This window comes from Acomys minous (genome assembly GCF_964271855.1).
Source record: "Acomys minous genome assembly, chromosome: 8".
In the NCBI taxonomy this organism is placed as follows: Eukaryota; Metazoa; Chordata; class Mammalia; order Rodentia; family Muridae; genus Acomys; species Acomys minous.
Window position 1 is genome coordinate 82,085,915 of NC_140489.1, and position 22,921 is coordinate 82,108,835.

A 22,921-nucleotide genomic window follows, 5' to 3' on the forward strand; every position below is an offset into this window, starting at 1 on the left:
TCACTTTGTAGACCACATATCTACCTATCCACCTGCCTCTGCCTTCCTGAGTGACTTTGTGTCTTTAACATAAGTATATGCCTAGATTTCTTCTCATTGTTTATAGTATTTATTATTTTCTTTTTAACATCAGAAATGCTAGGAGCATACCACTTTTTATCCTTTTAATATTAAAAAATTCACCATCAAAATATGAAATGCTTCTTATGAATGAATAAAGTAGGTAATAAAATGCTGGCAAGGCATAACAAATGTGAACATCAAAACTACAACTATTTATTTAATTAAGGATGCATTAAAACCAATGTTCTATAATGAAAAATAATCAGTCTTCAAAATATGTTAATAAAAACCCATTCTGTCTTCAATCAAGGTATGTAAGAGAGAAGCAATATGTGCAAGTAAGCAGACACTTACTGCAAACAAAACAGAATACGCCATTAATTAGGCTTTGTAATAACAATGCACTTCTAAATAACTCACAGATGGAAATAATTCAAAATGGAAGAATGCATTTCGAATCATACAGTAGTAAATATATTAAAAGTTGAGATACCATCAAATACTTTTGGAGTAAATTTATATCAATAAGTTAGAAGTGAAGCAAAGTATTCATGTAAAATGGGTTTTAAAACAAATCAAAAAATTAACTAAGAGGATAGAAACAGGAGACAAATATAGAAAAAGGATGTAGAAAAGCAGGTTGCCCCACAGAGGACTCGCATGTGGCTACCAGCTACTAAGAAGACAAATGAAACCTCTGTGGCTGTTCTCAAAGAGAAAGCAAAACTAAACGATCAGTAAACAAGGCAGACTGGAAGGAGGGGACACTACATATAAAGTTCTGTCAAATTTTGGCGCTTTTTTTTTCAGTTTGTTTTGTTGGTTTGTTTGTTTGTTTGTTTGTTTGTTTTTGTTTTTTGAGGCAGGCTCTCTCACTCTGTCCTTGACTGTCCAGGAACTTGCCGTGTAGACCAGGCTGGCCTTGCACTCACAGAGGTCTGCCTGTCTCTACCTCCTGAGTACTGGGATTAGAGACACCCAACTATTTACACTCTTACAGTACTAACTTTAGATAAAGATAATTTTATGTTAAAGGACCAGGAGTTTCATTTTTCTTCCTAACTCACAATAACAAAAGTAAAATTTATTTTATCTGCTTGAATGAACTTTAGACAAAGTGAAGAAAGTAAACAAGAAAATGTAAATAAAGATAAAAGTCCACTCTTTTGCAACACTAAAATTGTGTCCTAAAGTGAGAAATGCTCGTCTTTACACTAAATAACTCTAAAGATAAAAGACCAGCCTCAGTCAGGATACCTTGGATGAGGAAGACTTGGCCTGTGCAGCCTCTTGTCTGGCTTGGGGCCACTTTGTCCATGAGGGTATAGGCAGTTTAATGTACAAGAAAGGCAGCTGTATTAGTCAGTTTTCTCATTAATGTGATCAAATACCTGACAAGAAGCAACTTAAGGAAGAGAAGGTTTCTTCCAGCTTGCAATTTAAGATGAGCCATAGCCCTGATGTCAGGGAGAGCATGGCAGCCAGAGCCCGAGCATCACGTCCACCATCAGAAGCAGAAGGTACCAAATGCCTCTGCTCAGGACCCAGGACACCAGTTTGTGTGCCCACTCTTAGGGTGACTCTTACACCCTTTGCTAAACACTTTTGAACACACTCTCATAGACACATTCAAAGATGTGCTCCTGTGGTGGTTCACAACTTCACCGCGTTCATGATGAAGATCAACCACTTATGAACAGATGATGAAATACCATGAACATAATGAAATGTACAAGTACATTGTTAGAGGTGACAGTAGAGTAACAGAGAACAACCAGAAATCTTGATATCAAGATTGATATATTGATAAGCACTTCTATACATCACCAATGTGAAATATGAACTATACAGTAAAATGTAATTTTAACATATTTTGCTACATTGCAAAAAATGTCTTCTGAAAATCATTTCGTCAAAGGATGAGCAAGTTGTTATTGAGCATATTGATAGTGTTTGCTTTAAATGAATATAAAATTATATGCAAATGTACTAGAGTCAACTATATGAAGAGAAAAATATGTGCCAGATAAAGTGAGTGAACTCATTTCAATAAAAATTATAACAAAATGCATAAAGGATTTGACAAATTAATTATAGAAAACTGTAAAAAATCAAGCCACAAAAAATAATAGCCAGGGCTGTGAGCAGCAACAACTAAGGTAAAAATCTGTCAGAAAACAAAATCCACTTAGGCAAGTAAACTGTGTGCTGATGTCCATGGAAACAGCGAAGGGGAGACACCCTGACTCCTCCTCTCCCTTTCAGCATTGGGGGGTGTGGTCTGTGTGCTTACAGACAGGAAAACAAACTACGCTTTCATGTCTAGATTGCAGCATATGCAAATAGAGTCATGAGGGAAGGCAATCCAGCACCAATGCAAAGCTCATAAGTAACAAGCAGGATGTAAACCCAGAGCCAGTGAGGGTTGGGGAGCCCATCTAAAGAATACCAGTGTCACACAAAGAAAATATTTATGGCTTTGGGAAATAGAGTTCTAAAAGTAAAAGAATCACTGGCCATAAATGAAGATAGTAATGAATTAAAGCACATTAAGTATGGAGTTCTTTTAATCTACTCTACAGAAGAAAGGTAAAACAGCAACTAAGCAAATATTTCTGCCAACTACATAACTGGGACTGGAACAATGAGAAGAATAGACTGTGAACTGAGTGTGCTAAGAATAATCTACAACCGTGTGCATGGTTCTGAAGAGCTGATTGAATGCTAGAATGTTCTGATTGTAGAGAGTAGGAATGGTGCAGATCTATAGCCAAATTATCTTGGGCTATTTTTAGTCCCTTGAAGATCCATTCGTTGTCCCTCTGTGTCTGCTACGATAAAATGAAATGCACCAACTTAACAGATTATTAGCTTCCAACAACCTAAAAGCTAAAACTGTCACCAGATAATACCTGGAACCTGTAACACAGATTTATATGGTGCTAACCTAATGTTTCTACCAATGTATTTTCAGAGTGCCTTGATTTATGATTTCATTTTATTACACAGCTATAAAAACTTCATAAAAACCTTTTACACATTAGAATATGTTATTTAGGGCAACCTGAATCCCTGTTCCTGGGCCATGGCCACTCGTATTTGGCTCCAGAATAAATGACCTGTTTGTTCCTTGAAGGTAAGAACTGGGTTTTATATAGACAGTGTGAAGAACTGCAAGTCAAGGTGAGAGTAGAGACACCAGAGAGCCACAGGGAGCACAGTCAAAGCCAGACCGTGAGCATCTGTCAGCTTCCTGCAGTATGAGTAGAGGAGCAGGTACACTGGCTTTTCTGGTGCCATGTCTTTTCCTCAAGGCAGCATGAGGTAAGCGTGAGCCCCTGCAATGCCGACCCCTTTCTTCCGGTTTCACTCTTGTGGTGTCCCTCTAAAATCTACACCCATGCACAACAATGCTCCCAGCAGTATTTCCATTTATGTGAAATCTTAAGGCTCAACAGTCTGAAAGTCCAGTCCTGCATTCTGATCTCACCACAGTACGATGCAGCTTCCACCAGGAATGACTAAGCTTTGTTCAGGAACAGCGTTGAATGGAAAGCCAGGCATGGTGCTTTCCTACCTCATCGGACTATTGAAAGGTGGAGAGTGATGGAGGACAGCATGCCATAGCGTGAACCAAAGAGGGAGGGAAGATATGTAGACGGGAAGTTTGGGGCAATGAGGTCCCTGTGAGCCCTTTAATCAAAGAATTTCCTGAAGTGAATCAAGGCATTGGAGACCCTGGCATTTGGTGTCATCACTGGATCTGAATATCTGGGCTATTTATATAAGTCGCATAATAATTACAATTTCTAGTTAATTGGCTATGCTTCTTTTCACAATATGTGTGCGTGGGTCCATTTGTATGTGAAATTTGATACCCTGGACCTTTAGCGTCATTGTCAAATAAAAAGCTCTGAAAAATGCAAGCACCACAAAAGCAACCATGCTATAACGTTTGTACTCAGTTGAAAATACTAATTAGAACTGTAAGCAATGAAATGGCTAATTTGTTGCCCTTTGGTGGCCATTAAACTGGAAACTCATTTAAGCCTTCTTACTGGACAGTGCCACCTGCTCATGATGCACTAATTGAAGGACATGAAGTCCCACGTCCTGCCTGTGGCAACAGCTGAGCTGGCCAGGTGCGTCTGGGAACCAGCTGTGATTCCAGGAATTGCCCAGTCAGGACAAGCCTGCTGTGGAGTATTTCTTTTAGGGAGATTCTATCCAAAAGTAGCCTTGATCTACCAGAGGGGTCTCTTCAGAGAGAACACGAATGCTTATCTGTAGACACTGAACATAAGGGAAACATCACATGGCATGTCTGAAGCAGTTTTCTTTATAGCATTCTTCTTCTATGATGCTTAAAATACACAATCTCTCAAAAATCTTGACCCAACCAGTGTCTCCTAAATGTTTGCTCTGCCCGAGGCCAGCTCTCCGTATCTTATTTTTGTGAGATACAATGCCATGGGTTGTCCTGCTTCCTTCAGAGCACGTACATTGCTTACTCTGCTCTTGCATCTCCTTATTTATCCCTCTGAGTCTCATAGCATTTATTTTCTACCTGACTATTTCTGACTTACTGTTTACTTTCATATGGCTCAAGGCCCTATTATAGATGGCTAAGTCTGCCTTAGAATAACAGCCTGTTATGAGAGGATAAAGGAAAAGAGAAGGATTCCCGGGACCCTTAAAGGAACACCACACACAGGCATAAATGTTAAAAGGCTCCAATGCATATGTCCAGAATATACAATATTTCAACTGAGAAATGAAATCTATAAAATGGTCTAAGTGCAAGGGTAGAAGTGATACATTCCCTTTGTAACCATAAGCATGGGTTCCTGGTTCTCAGAGAGTGTCCGTCTCCTGAAGATGGTATTAAACAGGAGGAGCGGACGCCCCAGCCATGTCCAGCGGAACCTTCAACCATGCCACCTGTTTCATTTGATTCCTCCCATTGTGGATGTGTTTGCCCTTTCCATGCCTTCCACAGAGCTATTGTCACTGTCCTTCATATGTTTTACAAAAATCTCTTTTCTGAGGGGAGTTGCCTATCATTCCTTTTTCTGACTTCTCTCTACCTGCGGTGTCTATGGATTCCTGTATCTGGGCTTAGTCTCTGCTCTCTCTGTGATCACTCTGTTCTCTAGTTTGCATTTGTATCTTCTTTAAAGGTTACAGGGACATATGCAACTTCTGCAGAAGACACAGGTAGCATCCCTGGCTATTCTCTGCATGGACCCTAAGCTTGTGACTTATGACTGCCACCAACACTTTGTGGTACTCTGCCCAGGGCCTTTATTGTAAGTGGCCGGAAAGCAGGTTTTCCACAGTGATGTTTTATGGAGTGTCACTTGCAAATGTGATCCTTGGTATAATTAAGGTGACTTGACTCTTACATGAAATGTGAAATGTAATAGAACTTGAAATCCACTTTACCTAGAGTTTGCAGACATGTCTTGAGCAAAAACAGCATACCCTCTATATCTAAATATGTTTCAACATACTTGCTGAGCGGGCTAAGCTCATTCATTTGGACTCATCAAATTAGTGTAAATAATATTCTTCCTGTTCTTCTCCCAGAGAACTCAACACTGAGCAAGCGGAGACAATAACGTTTCTATCCCTCATTGTATGGCCTGAAAAAGATGGGACAAAAGCTCTTTTCTTAGAAATAGAATGCACGGCATGCACAATCCAGGAAAGTCATGAAGTCAGTTTCTTAGTTTTCTTACCAATATAATGTATTTCCATCCTGTTACTACAAAATTTAGAGGCAATGTTCATAAATCACCAAGCACGATTCTAGGCCATGACCTCCAGTCAATCATCTGCTGTATTTGGAGGGGACGCCAGTTCCACTTTGCAGCAGTTGCCTCTGTGTGGTAGGAACGATGTACTCTCTGTGCGTCCACATCCAACGCAGGGCTCACAACAGACAAGCCAGTCACCCCCAACTTCACAAGCCAGGACAAAGAAGTGTGAAGTCCTGGCCCTGCTTTCACTCAAATGGGCACAGACTCCACATTAGGCATGAGCTAATTGCTCACACGGGATCCCACATATGAGAGCCAGTCTTTACCTGTTGAGTACCTTAATTAAAGAGTGTTCTGAGTGCACACACATGCACACACACACACACACCCAAACCAACACACACCACACACACACACACACACACACACACACACACACACACACACACACACACACACACACACCCTTTAATCACTAAGGATAAATTCATAGATGTAGAATGCAAAATATTGAGGAGAAATGTGTTACAATATAATTTAAACTACTGGCCTACTATTCACAGAGAAACACACTGAGAAATCGAGTTTTTTTTTTCCAAGGGAACCAGCCAACACTTCTAATGCCAGGCTGTATGTGTTTATAGATGTAAAAATGAATGTGTGGTTGTATGCATACATATGTGTGTGTGTTTGTGTGTGCATGCATGCATGTGCACACGTGCATATGCACATACACATTATCCATTCAGTCCTTGCCTTTTTTATGGGAAAAAGGGGCAGCTTTCAGTCTAATCTGTTATTTCCATGCTCTCTTAAGCTATCTGAGGTTTTAGCAACATGGCTGGCTGACTCCCCTATGTCTGCTTCATCACCCAAGGAGGCTCCAGTATGCTGCTGTGTGCATTCTACTTCATGTTCTTGCTACCAGGGGTCACAGGTCATGCATCCGTTATAAATGCTTGGCACAACTGATACAGCTGTGAAATAGTAAGCAAAATCCATGTCAGCATAGGTCTTGACTTCTAAGGTTCCAGCAGAATATCACAAGCTTATTAATTTTATCTTGATTTTCATAGCAGTTCCTTTTTTTTCCTCAAAAATCCTATTCACTAATCACTATTTCCTAAACATTGTATACACAGGTATTGAGATACATGCAACGTTACTTGAAAAATAGAGAGTTCCTCAGTCCCTGCTCCCACAAACCCTCCAATGTTAGTGTGCAGTGCTCTGTCTGAAGGCATTCTAGTGCTGTTCTTGGGACACAAGGTGATTCTCAATACAAATTTATCTAGTTAAATAGACTGTGACCAGTCCCTGTAAGTGAGTATGCACAAGTTCTGGTGATGGTGAAACCCGGAGAAAAGCAGCCAATAGTGCCAGAGACAGCAGTGTGTGCCCCTTGAAAACCTTAGGACTGGGTATTTCCGTAAGTGGCTACATCCTAGAGTGGCTGCTCTGTGTAAACCAATCAGGATTAGACATAGATCTGTGGCTTATCCCAGAAATGCCCCTCACCCTCACCTCCCTCCACCAATTCTGGTTCTCTCTCCTAGTCCCCTCTCATCTCTACTCTCCCCACATCTGATCTCCACTTATTCCATCTTGAGCCGTAGACTCTGGACTGGGAGTCTTTGGTGGCTACCCTAGCTGAGACTCTTAGCAGCAGGACATATGGAGTCTGAAGTGGCCACTTCTTGTTGCCAGGTGGGACTCCCAGTGGAGGGCAGAGCACCAACCCACCCACAAAACCTTTGACCCAAAATTTGTCCTGCCTACAAGATGTGCAGGGATAAAGAAGGGTCCATCCCATTGGAGAAGTCCAACTTTTGACACTGTTAATGATACTTTATTGTGACTGGAGATAGGAGCCTAACATGTGGAAACACACAGCCAAGCAAAGTTAGGGTGTCTTGCAGATGAGTGGGGGAAAGGATTAAGGGCTCTAGGGAGGTCAAGAACACCACAAGAAGACCTACAGAGTAAACTAACCTGGGCCCGTGGGGGCTCAAAGAGATTGAGCCACCAACCAAAGAGCATGCGTGGGACAGATCTATGCCCCCTACACATATGTAGCAGATGTGCAGCTTGACCATCATGTGGGTCCCCTGACAATTGGAGTAGGGGCTGTCTCTGACTCTCTTGCCTGCTTTTGGATCACTTTCCCCCAGCTGGGCTGCCTTGTCTGGCTTCAGTGGGAGAGGATGGGCTTAGTTCTGCTTCAACTTAATGTGCCCTGGGGGTATTCCCCTTCTCGAAAGGGGAGGGAGAAGTTGGGGAGGGGCTTGAGGGTGGGACTGGGAGGAGGGAGGGAGTGGGGCTGTGTCCAGCATGTAAAGTGAATAAAAAATATTAATTAATGGGGAAAATGCCAGAAAAATTAGGCATAGAAACACTTAAGTATTCCTGCACATTATCAATTAGTAACTCTGAAACTGACTTTATTTATTTATTTATTGGTAAAGATTCAAAATATTTTGTGTGGCAACAGTTTTACCCATCTTGTCCGGGTGCCACAAGACAGCAAAAGTCCCTACAGCTGCTGAATCTGTTATCATATCTCAACTATGATATCTTTTCTTTGGCAGAACATCACTACTTTTTTAACAATGAGGAGACACCAAGTGTCGTGTTTAAAAGCTCAGAGGACACTCCACAATTCACATCAGCTGCTAATGACCGAGATTATCAGCCTTTGCTCTTCAAACATTTCTGATCTCGTCAGACTCAGACACAAATGGCCTCAGTAATTTGATGGTTCAATAGACTCCTTATGTTTAATTCTAATCAACTAGCTAAGACCTTCTTTCACGTAGAGTTCAGAAAATGAATAAAAACATGCCTACTGAATGTACCCAGAACTAATTGTTCAAGCAGTGATTCCCATTATGTATTCTGATGTTTCCCAATATGAAATGGAATCTTGTATGACTAGCCCACAGTAGTTTGTCCCAAAAGTAAAATGCAAAGTTCTCAAAGTCCTTAACATACATGACCACATGTGTAGGTGCAAGTGGGGAGCTAGGGACACACTTTACTCCACAATCCTCAGTTACAGATTTGGGGGAAATGGGGGAAACCAATGAATGGAGTGGAAGGATTATGCATTTTCAGACATCTGAGGTGAAAGTGGGGTGATCCCCTCACCTCAGGGACACAAGGTTGAACTCTGGACCCGAGCTGCCATGTTTTTCTTGCTGTGATGCAATCTGTTCTTTAGATATTTTCAGACAACTTCAACATAGGATTTCTTAGACAAGGAGCTATATACTACGAGCTGATAGAGGGTTCACTTTAAATAGTGTGCTGATAAGATAAGAATTTTGAGGAATGCTATTTTACTTTAAATAATAATTAGGGCTTTCTCATAAAATAATTTTAAAAAGAGCTGTTTGAAGGTGTTTCAAAGCCTTCTTAATTTCAGCCTGTCTCTGAGAGAGACAATTTTCATAATTTTGTTTTTAAAAGTATAGACCCATCATTTTTCTAAGCACCTTAAGGAGCAATTTTCTTTCAAAGGTTGTAGAATCTTTTTTCCTTCTATCATATTTCTCTTCAAAAGGTACTCAGTTTCAAAGAAAAGATAAATATTTTATGTGTGCTTTTTCTTCCGTGTTTAATACAGGGAACGGAGAGGCTTTGTTTTCATTGTTGATTGCATGTGCTGGATGGCATTTGAAATAGATGTAAATGCACAATGCAAACACACAGGTGTACACACACACACACACACACACACACACACACACACACACACACACACACCTATATTCTGTTGAAAAATCTGAGTGTTTTTAACTCCTGACTTTTGTAAACATGGTGTATATGATTGAAGTAGCAGCTGCTGTTCAGGCAGAAATCTTCACTACGTGGAGGAGAACAGGGAACCTTGTGTTTGGGTCACTTCTATCCTCCTTGAAAGTCTGTGCCTACTTCAGAAATGCTCCATACCATCTTCCAGCAGCACAGCCAATAAGAACAGAGAGAGCCAAAAATAGGAAACAAGAGCTAAGAACCAGGAAACCATCAGGACTCAATCCTGCAGGTGGCTTGAATTAGTCAAGACATTATCAGTGTAGGTGGGACCATGGCAAGCAGGTGCTGTAACTCATTTGTAACCAGATGATTATTTTACTTTCCAATGAAAATTTCATCAAAGTTATCAGAATCTGCCACTTCTCTTGAATCAGCCTAATAATAAAAAAGACAGCTGACTCTGCCAGTGGTTTGAGATCTATCTGGAAGGACTAAAACATGGGGCGACAGAAAATGAGCAATCCAGGTTAAACAGAAAAGCCTTACCCGGTCCTGTGCCTCCCAGTGCAGACAGGAATAATGGCACCAGAACAAGTAGGGAGTCTGGGACCGGGAGGAGGGGACCTGTCATCCGCTTGCTGAGACTCGGATGAAAGCAGTCTCAGTTCCGAGGAGTTTAAAGAAAGAGGCACGGCGTGTCTGGAGGATAGGCTGGTTCATCAGTATTCAATGTACGGTTCTGCTGGACAGCACAGTGGCAAATGATTTCAGTTGTTTCTCTTGGTGGCCTAAGGAATCACATAATTTGCACAAACTCCTGGAAATGCAAGCCAGTAATCACACTCTCAGATTGCTGCTATACAGTGCAGCCTGTGCAGGGTTGTTTTCCTTGCATGTGTATAAGTAATGTGCACTTAGGACTGTAATGTGTTTCCTATGTCTCATTTTCTTTGTTGAAAACCATCATAGCTTAAATATTTTCTCTTGCTTCTAAATTATCTCAAACATAAAATTCCACCTAAGAAGTATATTTGGTTACTTCTGTAGTTGGAATTACAACTACAATAAAAGAGGAAGAATTTTATGCACACAATATCACAAAGTAAAATAGAAAGTCTGTGCCTTCATACAGAGCAAGAAATGGGGTCAGTTTGCCCCCCCCCATCTACTAAGCACACTGACTAACTGGTAGAATTTAGATAAACAGCTTAATTTAAAGCAGACATAATCCAGAATAGATGAAGTCTATGTGTCCCCTCATTAGCTACCATCATTGAAAGTAAAAGTTTCTGCACATGCACAGGCTTTCTTTTATGCCCTGTTTACCCACCAATTTCCCTTTCTTTGAAGCAGTGAGATGCCATGACAAACATAATGTGACAGAAGACTGAATTTTACTCCATAGATTCCACCACACACTTTAAAATATGTTATTATTTGTATCTCATGGAGGAGAATGTAAGTACATATTATTATTGTGTAATGTTTTTACGACATCATAAAGTGCTCAGATGTTGTGAATCCACCAGACACTGTGCTCTTTAATGTTACGTTCCTTCAACCCCCTGAGAATGCTGTTACTCCTTCCCTCTCCATCGCCTGTCTTTCGTCTTCCCCTTTCTTTACCTTCCCTGCCCTTGCCCCTCTCCTCCTCCCCCTCTCTTATGGTTTCCCTTCTCTTCCGACCCTTTGACTGGCAATCTGCCTACAAGTAAGGGTGATGTGCATTAGACAGAACTTTGTTTTGACAGTTAATGGGAGGAGTGCTCAGTGGCACTGTACTTGGGGTGAGCTGCCTCCCTGTCCCTGAGTTCCAGTCATATGTTCGTTACAGGGCAATATGCGTGCAAAATATAGTGAAATAAAAGCCTAAACATGGAAACAAGGCATGTAAAATAAACCTCTGGTATTTTGACAAATATTACATAATAATTAATAGATATAAACATATAGGACCAAGAAAATGCATATTGTATTGCGTTATGTGTGACTCTCTCGGTAAATGCTTTCAGGCAGGCAATTGACACAGAGAACTGCTCTTTGCAGCCACAGGGATTGATCTCCAGACCCTTAATCAAGTAAAAATAACAATGAGGCAGTGATCTTGGGCCCTCTGTGCTCTCACTTCAAAGAAATGCCTGAGCATCAATGTTTAAAGTGTTAAATGGCAAATGAGCTGGCTTCTGGCTCATTAATTTATCTCCTCTAAGATGGAACATCAATTCTACTGACAAGTGATGATGTGTTTCTGGAGAATTCCTGTGCTTTGCTTTAATGAGTCAGTATTGAAGAAGAAAAAAAAACCCAGCCACACGGTTATGCTGACAAGTATGAGAGGGGAAGCTTAAAGCAATTTCTGCAAGCTCACCATGTGCATTGCTAATATTTATTTATAATGAAGTTGCTGTGACTGTTTCCAAAATTATCTTCAAGCCATTCTTCAGTAGCAAGCTCCTATTTCTCTCATAACGCTGCCATTGATTTTATTTTTCAATAAAATTGATTCTGTATTTCATGCATTTGCAGGAACAATTGACAAACTGACCTTAAAACGCCATAGCCTGAGCCCTGGTCCTAAGAGACATCACTTCCTAGCTTACATTAATTTCCAAGCATGGTCCACAACCCCACCTTGCTTAGTGAGGAGGAATCTGCTGGCACCTGCGAATTCAGTCTCTCTTGGGGGCAGTCCTTCTTCCTCCAGAGTCACCTGGAATGAACTAGATGTTCCATGTAAAAAAGATAAACTCTTAGGGAGAAATGTCTGTCGCCTTTTGTTGGCCTAGGACATGCATGTTTCTTTCAGTAGAAGAGATTAAAAAAAAAAACTGCAACTGGCAGACACTAACCTCTTGGTGACAATTTTTATACATGGACATTAAATCAGGTATTAAAGATAAGGTAAGAAAGAGTCCCAGTAGCCATAGCATTGAGAGAAGAAAGGAAGAAGAGAGAAGGGGAGCAAGGGAAAGTGGGCGCCTGTGCAACCTTGTTCACACCGCAGTAAGCAGCAACAGATCAGCAGCAGGGACCCCTCTGTTCTGGCACCTGTGGCCTCTGACATCTGCCCCGTTGACACCCAGCATTTCCTTCCAACTCAGCTCCAAGCCACTAACCCTTTTAGCTGAGTCCTTCCCTCAGGCCTCTGTGGTCCTCCCCTGCCATGCTTGGTCCCTCTTACCAGGAAGCTGCTCCAGTTTCACGCAGGTCCTCACCAACACGGAAGAGATCAGGCCCTCAGCAGGAATCTGCATCTGTAGCCAGGTCAGGAGGATGACCACAGATCTGTCTCCTGAGCTAAAAGGCATTGGTTGTGTGGGGACAATTTATAGGAAGGAGGAAGTTTGGGCTGTGAGCATTGGAGCTGCTGGCCTCTGCATCTTTCTATCCTGTTCCCATAGGAAATACATCCAATATAGACAAAAGCCAGAAGACATGACAAACCTTCTAAGTGAAAAGGAGACATCCAGACCAGATCTTGAGCTTGCTTTCCTACCCAGCCTAACTTGTCCAATCATTCCTAGGAGTGAGACATATTACACCTGTCCATCATGTGATACGTCAGGACCTGCGCATGGGCACAAGGCAGAAATAGCCAAAGAGAATAATGACTTCTGTTTTTTACATTTCTGCAACTGAAAAGCATTTAGGGCCAGGTGTGCAACATCTCACTCATCTGCAGTGAACAGGTGCCTATCCCTGAAACTATCCCATCATCACTGTAAGAAAGTGATGACCAACCTGTGAACACCAATCAACTGCAAGTGAAAGCCACTCAAGTCAGCTTCCTGGCAACATAGATACTGCAACGGAGGCTTTGATCTACTCTTTGAGATGACTGAGTTTTCAAATAAGGTGAATATCTTGCCTCAACATCTCATATTCAAGCTTAATTGGCCCATTCTGTGATCAGCCAGACTGGTTGGTAATGTAAGCCCATCAAGTTTGGGAACTAATTATTCTTCCGTGAATGAAAATCAATATACTTTAATTCACAGTGGCAATTTAAGCTAAGTGAAATTGGCAAGGAGCGGCTCAAAGCTAGAGTGAAGCACATGTTGGATGGCAGTGTGAGGTGATGCTTGGAACAATATTAGCTGAGATGATTTACTCTGGAGACTCCTTCGTTACTAGTTACAGGTCTTTTGCCTGTTTTCGTGAGATAATAACATGACTAAATGGGAAATTCCTGGGCATGCACTGAAGTGGAGGCAGCGCAAGGCTTTGTGAAACAGTCTGAAAAGAAGGAAGCTGCCATTGTGGAGGAAGCCAGAGAGTCCACAGGACGTTCTCTTCTGGGTTTGGTTTGTTTGCCGTGCGTCTGGTCCAACTTTCTGATCACTCCTGTGAGCATTCCTTGAAACAGAATGCTGCCAGTTCAGCAGGGGACCTTGTTCAAACCTGAGTCACATTTGTTTTCCTGTCGCAGCTCTATTGCCATCCAAAATGGGTTTCCAAATACCAGACAGAGAGCATTTGAATGATAGTAAGGACTTGTTTAGGAGTTGCCTTGGTACACTATAGTAAAATGCCATATGATCACCATGGCAACCTGTGTTCTGGCACCACTTTAATACAGAAAGGAGTTAGATATCCTTCCTGGGTCATGTGCTATATCTGACCCAGATCTGAGATTTGGGGTTCATGTTCTGAGACGATCTGAAGAGAAAAGGTGGTCAGAGGTGAATCATGTGGGACAGCATGGCACTCCTTCTCCACAGCAGGGACAACAGATACAGCCCGAGACACCCTGCTTTTGCCTGAGGTGTGGAACAGAGACCCACTACAGTAAGTCATAGGAGTGAATAACATCACCAGCTTTATTCGTTTAGAGTTCTCTCCCTCCTAGAGTCATCATGAGGTCAGATTGAATTAATTGCTGTGAATTTATGTTTGAAAATGTCAACAAATTCTAAAGATACAAGCTCTATGTGTGGTGTTGAAACTTTGAGAACCATGTCTTCAGAACTAAGTTTCTTTTTAGCTACCTTTCAAGTTTAGGGAGACCTAGTGGCCACCTTGACATCTACAACTACTCTATATAAGAACTCAGGATCAGGGTTTCTGGATCCAAAGATGAGGTCAACCAAAGGTACACCAGTGACAGACACACTGTTCAAAGAAAGAGACAAGCCAGAGGCTCTCAGACGTCCTGTCCAGACTGGACACATCTGCTTCCAGGTCTCTGTCTGGCTCTACTGTAGGTCAGTATCTCTGACTTTGGGAGTGAGAACTTTAGCTCCTTGTCAGCTTGGTATCTTGTGCAGGTTTTCATCATCTACACACCTTGCACAGAGCTGACTGGCTTTTTATAATCGGTATCCAGGTTATGAAGCTAGGTAACCAATTATGAAGGTCTTGAATACAGGCAAGTTTCTACTCGCTGCCCGAGAGTGGAGACCAGTTAGGAAGCAGTGGCTCAAGGCTACTTTTGTAAATGTATTTTAGAAATTTGGTGAGAAAAACTAGTGTCTGCTCTGTGAAATGATGGCCGTTTGCTGTCGGTTTACATTGGAATGGTGTCTGTCTGGACCACTTGATTTCTCCTTTAGACCAAGCATACCACTCCATTTCCTGGTAAAAGTGAATTGTGGATTCTTCTTTTCTTTTGCTATTTGAGGAACTGGCATTTCTTTTTTTAAAGAAAGACAAAATATTTCTAAGGTTTTCTCTCACACATCATCTCATTATTGAATCTTCAAAATACCAAGTTTCCCTTGGACAGGTTTGTTTTTCAAAATGTACATTGGCTGGTAAAGATAGGTGAACCTTACCTGGGTGGGGGTCTGCAGCAGACACTCTGGGTACAACCTCAGCTCTGTGAACAGGAAAGGAAAGGAAGAGAGGGAATAGTAAGGCCAGGGAGTGGGGAAGAGGTCAGGGGAAAGGAGACAGAGAAGAGGAGGAGGAGGAGAGGGGAAAGGGAAATACAGATGTGGAGAGGTTTTCATCACAGCTTTTACAAGAATGTTCAATAGAAACGTAACATCAAACATCTTCAAGTAAGCCAGGACAGGCAACTGCCCCATGCTGGGAACACAGTGGTCTGCACAAGACCTGCATAAGATTAAGCCCATCAACTTTCCAGCATAGAGAGGCTGAGGGGCTCAGGAACCCCAGCGTTAACTGAGGAGTTGGTGAAAATTGATGGCTTCTGGGGGATGGAGAGTGAGGTTCCTTTTAGGATAGCAGGCTACCAAGAAGAGACTTGATACCCTATGAGCATACACAGGGGGAAGAGGTCCCCCTCAGTCACAGTCATAGGGGAGGGGAGTAAAGGGAAAATTGGAGGGAGGGAGGAATGGGAGGATACAAGGGTTGGGATAACCATTGAGATGTAATATGAATAAATTAATAAAATATATTATAAAATAAAATGTGACCCCTGGTTGGTAAGGACTGAGGAGGTGCGAATAGATTCTGAAGTAGTTGGAAAGGAGGAGTTGGGGTGAGTATGATCAAAATACATTGTATGTAATTCTCAAAGAATTAATAGAAATATTATATTAATAGTAACCCAGACCCAGAAGGACACTCATGGTACATACTCACTTATAAGTGGATATTAACCAAATAATACAGGATAACCGTATTACAATCCACAGATCCAAAGAAGCTAAGTAGTAAGGAGGAACCTAGGGGGATGCTTAATTCTCACCCAGAAGGACAAATAGAATAAACACTGGAAGCTGTTGAAGACAGGGAACAGGACAAGAGCCTACCACAGATATTCTCTGAAAGACTCGATCCAGCAGGGTATCAAAGCAGAAGTTGAGTCTCACAGCCATATAGCTTTAGTATACAGAATTTCTGGAATTCAGGTTGCTAAGTTTTGAACAGTTTAATGCTTCCTCCATGAACATCTAGGATATTTTTTTCTTACCATAGTGTTCTTTCTCTCTCTGTATTTTCCTTCTACCAATCCAGCAAGCACTGATGGGCACCCCTGAAATATAGTGTAATACAATGAGATGGTACAGAATTAGAGTCTTTGGTATTCAGCTTCTTTCAACTACATAATGCACTACGATGTCTTATATTGGCCCATGCCTTAAAAACTTGTAGCTTCCTATCACAATGAGATTTCCCTGTGTGTCTCTACTCACTAGTTGAAAGAAACACTATTTATTATGCTTTCTGGTTATGCTGGGTATGACTAACTATGGTAGAAATGCTTGTACAACCATTGTGAAAATGTACACTTTTCATTTCATGTGAGAACAGGTTTGTGTATAGCAATATTAAGGCAACATTAATTAAAACAGCATGGTACTGGCATAGAAATAGGGTTGATCAATGGAAATTAATCGATGACCCAGAAATAAATCCACATATCTATGGACACTTGATTTTTGACAAGGCAAACCCATACAATGGAAAAAAAAAGAAAGCATCTTCAACAAATGGTGCTGGTCTAACTGCATGTCTACATGTAGAAAAATACCAATAGATCCATACTTATCGCCATGCACAAAACTCAAATCCAAATGGATTAAAGACCTCAACATAAAACCAGACACACTAAATCTGTTAGAGAAAAAGTAGGGAAGAGCCTTCAGCTCACTGGCACAGGAGACAACTTCCTGAACAGAACACCAACAGCCCAGACTCTATAAAGTCAACAATTAATAAATGGGACCTCGTGAGGCTGAGAAGGACAGCCTTCTGTAAGGCAAAGGACACTGTCAACAGAACAAAGTGACAGCCTACAGACTAAGAAAATATCTTCACCAACCCTACATTTGACAAAGGGCTAATATCCAAAACATATAAAGAAGTCATGAAATTAAACACCACCAAACCAAATAACCCAAGAAAGAAATGGAGTTCAGAGCTAAACTGAGAATTATCAACAGAGGAATATTGAATGGAAGAGAAGCACTTAAACAAATGCTTGACATCCTTAGTCATCAGAGAAATGCAAATCAAAATGACCCTGAGATTCCATCTTAAACCCATCAGAATAGCTAAGATCAGAAGCTCAAGTGACAGCACATGCTGGCAAGGGTGTCGAGAAAGGGGAACACTCCTTCATTGCTGGTGGGAGTGCAAACTTGTACAACCACTTTGGAAATCAATCTGGTGCTTTCTCAGAAGATTGGGAATAGGGCTACCTCAAGACCCAGCTATTTTACTCCTTGGCGTATATCCTAAAGATGTTCCACCACACAACAAGGACATTTGCTCATCTGTGTTCATAACAGCCTTATTTGTAATAGCCAGAATCTGGAAACAACCTAGATGTCCCTCAGTCGAAGAATGAATAAAGAAGCGGTGGTACATTTACAATATGGGATACTATTCACCTATTAAAAACAAAGAAATATTGAATTTTGCAGGCAAATGGATGGAACTAGAAATGATCATCCTGAATGAGTTAACCCAGATCCAGAAAGACACACATGGTATAAACTCACTTATAAGTGCATATTAGCCAAACATGGATGTCTTGTGAGAGTCTTCACTCAGCGGAGGATCAGGGCAGATGCTGGGACTCAGTATTGCACTCCAGATGAGAGGGGTATGGAAGAATGGGGAGATAGAAGAACCTAGAGGGTGCAGGAGCCCCACAAGGAGACCATCAATGCTGGCAGATCTGGACTCAGTGGACCCTGCACAAACTTCTGTGTCAACCAAGGACAACGCATGCAATAAACATAGGCGCCCCCGGTTCAGAACTAGCCAATGGACTGCTTATTCTCCACTGTTGTGAGGAGAGTGGGGACTGCCTCTGACATGAACTCTGGTGCCCCCATTTGACCACTTCCCCTTGGTGGGGAGGCATGGTAGCACTCAGAAGAAGGGGAAGCAGGCTATCAGGATGGTGGGGGAGAAGGTCCCCTTCTGTCAGAGCTCTAGGGAAGGGAATAGGGTGAAGTAGGGACGGGTGAATTGGAAGATACAAGTGAGGGGACAACAATTGGGATGTAATCCGAATAAATTATTTTAAAAAAATGAGTACTGACTCCTTTTCCTAAGGACCTAAGTTTCATTCCCAACACCCACATGGCTTCTCACAACAGTTTGTAACATCAGTTTCAGGGGATCTGATACTCTCTTCTGACTTCCACAGGCACTAGGCATGCACATGGTGCACAGACATACATACAAAGCAACACACACACACACACACACACACACACACACACACACACACACACAATTAAAAAAATTAAAGTTCATGTCCTGATTGAAGACAAAAGCTGTTTATATTTTCATGTGCTTAATTGATATTTCCATATCTTCTTTGATGATGCATTTCTCAAAGTTCTACCTATTTAGAACAATCTTATCAAGTGGAGAGAACTCATCTACATTGAAAACAGAAGAATATAAACATCTGTCATATATTGACTGCTCAAATATTTATCCAATCAGATTTGCATTTTCTCAACATGATCATCTAGGGTTTTTTTATTTTTCACAGTTGAATGTTTCATTATTTCTTTCTGTTATGGCACATGCTTTTGTACACTCAAATAAATCATTGTCAAACCTCAAGTTTGTGGCTCTTTTCTCATAAGTTTTCTTCACAAAGTCATTACTGTTTTGTTTTATCATCTCTAGATGATGAGATGGCCCTTTTTTTATCAACTCACTTGGATGCCTTTGTGAAAAATCAGTTTTATGTATGTATATGAACACACTTTTGGGCTTTATTATTTCTGTGCATATAATAGAGATTTAAATAACTGTTTATCTAAATGGATTTTTTCTCAGTCTAAGGCTATAGTAATCAGATTCTTAAGGTTGTCCAGCTAGCTTTGATATCAAGTACCACTAATGTATCCCCACTCGTATTTTTGTGAGATTAGTGTTATCTTTCTTGGTTGTTTGACATTTTTATGTGAAACTTAAAATGTATGTATTTTCTATAACCATTTGTTTCAAATACCAGTCAGGATTGCATTAGACCTCTGCAACATACATTTCACATGCTTTATCAAGTATTGTATAATTTTAATAAAAAGAGATCATTTCTACAGTAAATTATTCTCATTACATAAAAGATTTATGGAGTAATTTTTGGCTTAGGTTATTTAGAAGAACATGTCTGATACTTAATCAACACTGGGCTTGTTATTGCTAAATTTCTTTCAGAGAATATCTGAAGAATTTGATAACCTGAACAGAAATAACAGTATAAAACCTACTATTAGTAAGGGTTTTTCCCCTTCTTCTATATGTCCTATTTAGGCTATTTTATGTCATTACAAATTCTGAAAAACATAACGATAATCAATACTGATGGATATTCCATATGATAAGCCCATTGTTATAGAAAACAGTAGAAACTTTATTATAAATTAATTTCCGCATTCCTGGAGGAAGACAGCAATCTGAATAAAAACCTAATCAAATCCAGAGCAAATTGTTGATCAACACTGAAAGGAAAGCATCCAATCCATGCCAAGACTGGAAGCATAGAATAGCTCACAGAAGAAGAAATGATTTCTCAAAAGCTTTATTGCCATCATTCTGGGTCCTGACCTACAACAGCAATAAAAAGTCAGGTCACAACAGCAAGGGGATTAGTTACTATCCAAAAGATATCACAAGGACGCTACTAATTAACCCAGTAATATGCATGTGAATTAAAAGCAAATTTTCTGCCTGCACCTGCGCACACACACCTATGTACATGGGCTGCAATGAGGCATCTTTCACACCATGGGCCCAAGACAAAATCCAAGTGCTCACTAAGGGTAAAAGTGATGGGTACGCTGTGATGCTGTCACACCAGGAAATTGTCAGGGAGCTGTAAACTACTTCACGTATAATACAAAATTGTGTCAAATAGGCTATAGTATGTGTCACAAATCAGCAAGGTGGAAACTGGGCAGGAAAACATCATCAGGGGATTCCTCTTGGCCTGAGAAACATGACACATGCCTGTACATGCCCAAGGCAACAGGTGGATATAAAGAGCAGATGATGTAAACTGCCACACAAGATAATGTCGGATGCACGAGGAAACTCATGCCAGGTTGAGGTCTGGTATTCAACACAACAAACTCAATCAATTTCCCTTCCTGTAAGTTCATTGGCTCTTAGAAGGATGCTAACCACACATCCTGTTCATCAGGAAAGGGAACCCTGTCTTAATGTTTTGAGGGTTTGTTGGTTGAATGGCTACCAAGACTGGGCAGGGACAGTGACGTGGGACATGAGGCACCTGAAGTGCTGGAGACAGAGGAAGGGCAATGTGTGCCTCATGTCTCCCACCATAGGCATCAGGGTTGATTTCTTTGGGAACCACCCATGGAAAAACCTAGCCTACCGGATGCCCACTGTGGCGCACCCATGTTCTGCTTGTAGGTGTCGTTGTCCCATGGGGGAAATATTATTTCCGCAGTTTTTAGTGGCAGTTAATAAAAAAATTTAAGCATACAAAAATGTCATCTTCTAGTTTGTTGCTTACACAGGCAAACATGTGGCCTCCTCTAAGCGTGCTGCTGGCTCTTCACATCAGCATTTACACAAACACTGCACTGTATGATAATTTTTGCATAATGTACTTTAGTTACTTCACAATGCTTAGCTTCATTTTCCAATGTAAGATAAAATTTGTGTGAGATTGTTTATTTTTTGTAGGTAATAATGCACTCATAAGTGGAACTTTTGGAGGCTGCTGCCATGAAGAAAGCATGTGAAACTCAGGGTATTCCTGACTTTTCCATCATTCAAAAGACAGCCTTTTTCACATTGTTGTTTTGTCAGAAAAAAAAAAGGAGCCAGGTACCTGGTCTCAAGCAAGGAATGAGATGGACAGAGACAACAGGTGTGCTGAGGGTCCTGGGTAGAAGAGAACAAGACTTCCTCAGCGTCTTTATGCCCCAGTTCTGGCTGTGGCTCCATCCAGCGCATGACACATCCAGAGTAGTTATTTAAAATACCTTTGCACAGGAAAGGTGGGAAGCAAGAGCAGTCCGACTTGAGGAGCTGGGCGACTGTAGCTTCAGGGCAAAGGAAGAAACCACTGTGGTAGAACTACAGGCACTTAGGGCAACGGAGCTCTGCCGCAGGTGACGGTGCGTGAAAGCCATGCCGGAGGACCACTGCTGGCCTAGATCATCCCTGTGGAGGGGGAGCCTGATCATGGCACCAGTTATAGATACAGCAGTGTCTCGGGGGATGGGATGTAGCAAGGGACAAGAACAACAATTCCCTCATCTTCAAATCTGCAAACAGAGAAGCCTGAGGAGAAGATGCTGCTCACTTACTCCACATAACCCTGGCAATTCTGCTATTAGCAAGAGTTACCAATGGCAGGCAGGGGTAGGCAAACACCACACTCCCTCACATGGGGGGGCCCAGAGTTAAAGTTAAAGCTTCATGCCTGCTAGAATGATCCGTGTGTGTGTGTGTGTGTGTGTGTGTGTGTGTGTGTGTGTGTGTGTAGATGGCAACCCATGGGCTGGAATTCTGTCTTAGCTTAGGATAGGGAACACGAGTGTCCAGCCACATGTCCATGTTCTTGTAAAAGAGAAAGTCACATCACAGACTGACAAAAAAACTCAACCAACCAAGCAAACAAACACACACTCAAACAACAACAACAACAACAACAAAAACCAGCAGTAATAAAGCTGCAGAAAAAACACCAGAGCTGTATGTCGCACCACCAAACCCTGGGGGTCCTGAGTAGAAGAGCACAGGGCTTTGTCACAGCCTTTATGCTCTGAAAGACCTTCTGGCTGTGCTTCCATTCAGTGTGTGACACACAGTCTACAGTGCAGTTATTTAAAATGCTTTTGCACCGTAAAGGCAGTAATTATGTAACAATGCCTATAATGTCAATGACAGACTGCTAATTTTCTGCGAGTAGAAGTTACTTATTTTGGAAGAGCTTGCTTTTATTCCTCTGAGAAGAAAGGAAAGGGACATTTCCAGGACCCTGGAAAACAAAATGCACCATGTTCTGATTTTTTTCTTAAATAATTTAACATGGGATAATGTAAGCATATTGTTTTCAAAAATATTCCTTTGCACTTATGTTTGCAATTTGTTGCCAGAGAGTTTCAAGATCTTGAAGGTTCCTATTTATTCATTTTCACCTCAGGGATGTGCTTTGAATATAAATTATATTTAAAATAATTTGTGAATAGGCTGTGTGATTTTGTTGTTGTTGTTGTTGTTCTTTGTGGACTGGCAATGTTCAAAGACAAAGTTGTTATTTAAGATTTATGGTGCATTCCATGGGCCGAAATGAAGAACAACCCACAGTGTATGCTCCAAATGGGCTCACTGATCCTGTTTGCTTCTCTCCAGGGCTACAGACTCCGGCTGCTTCCCATGCTAGGCATTTCTAGGTCGATCTATACAGCATCATGTTCATC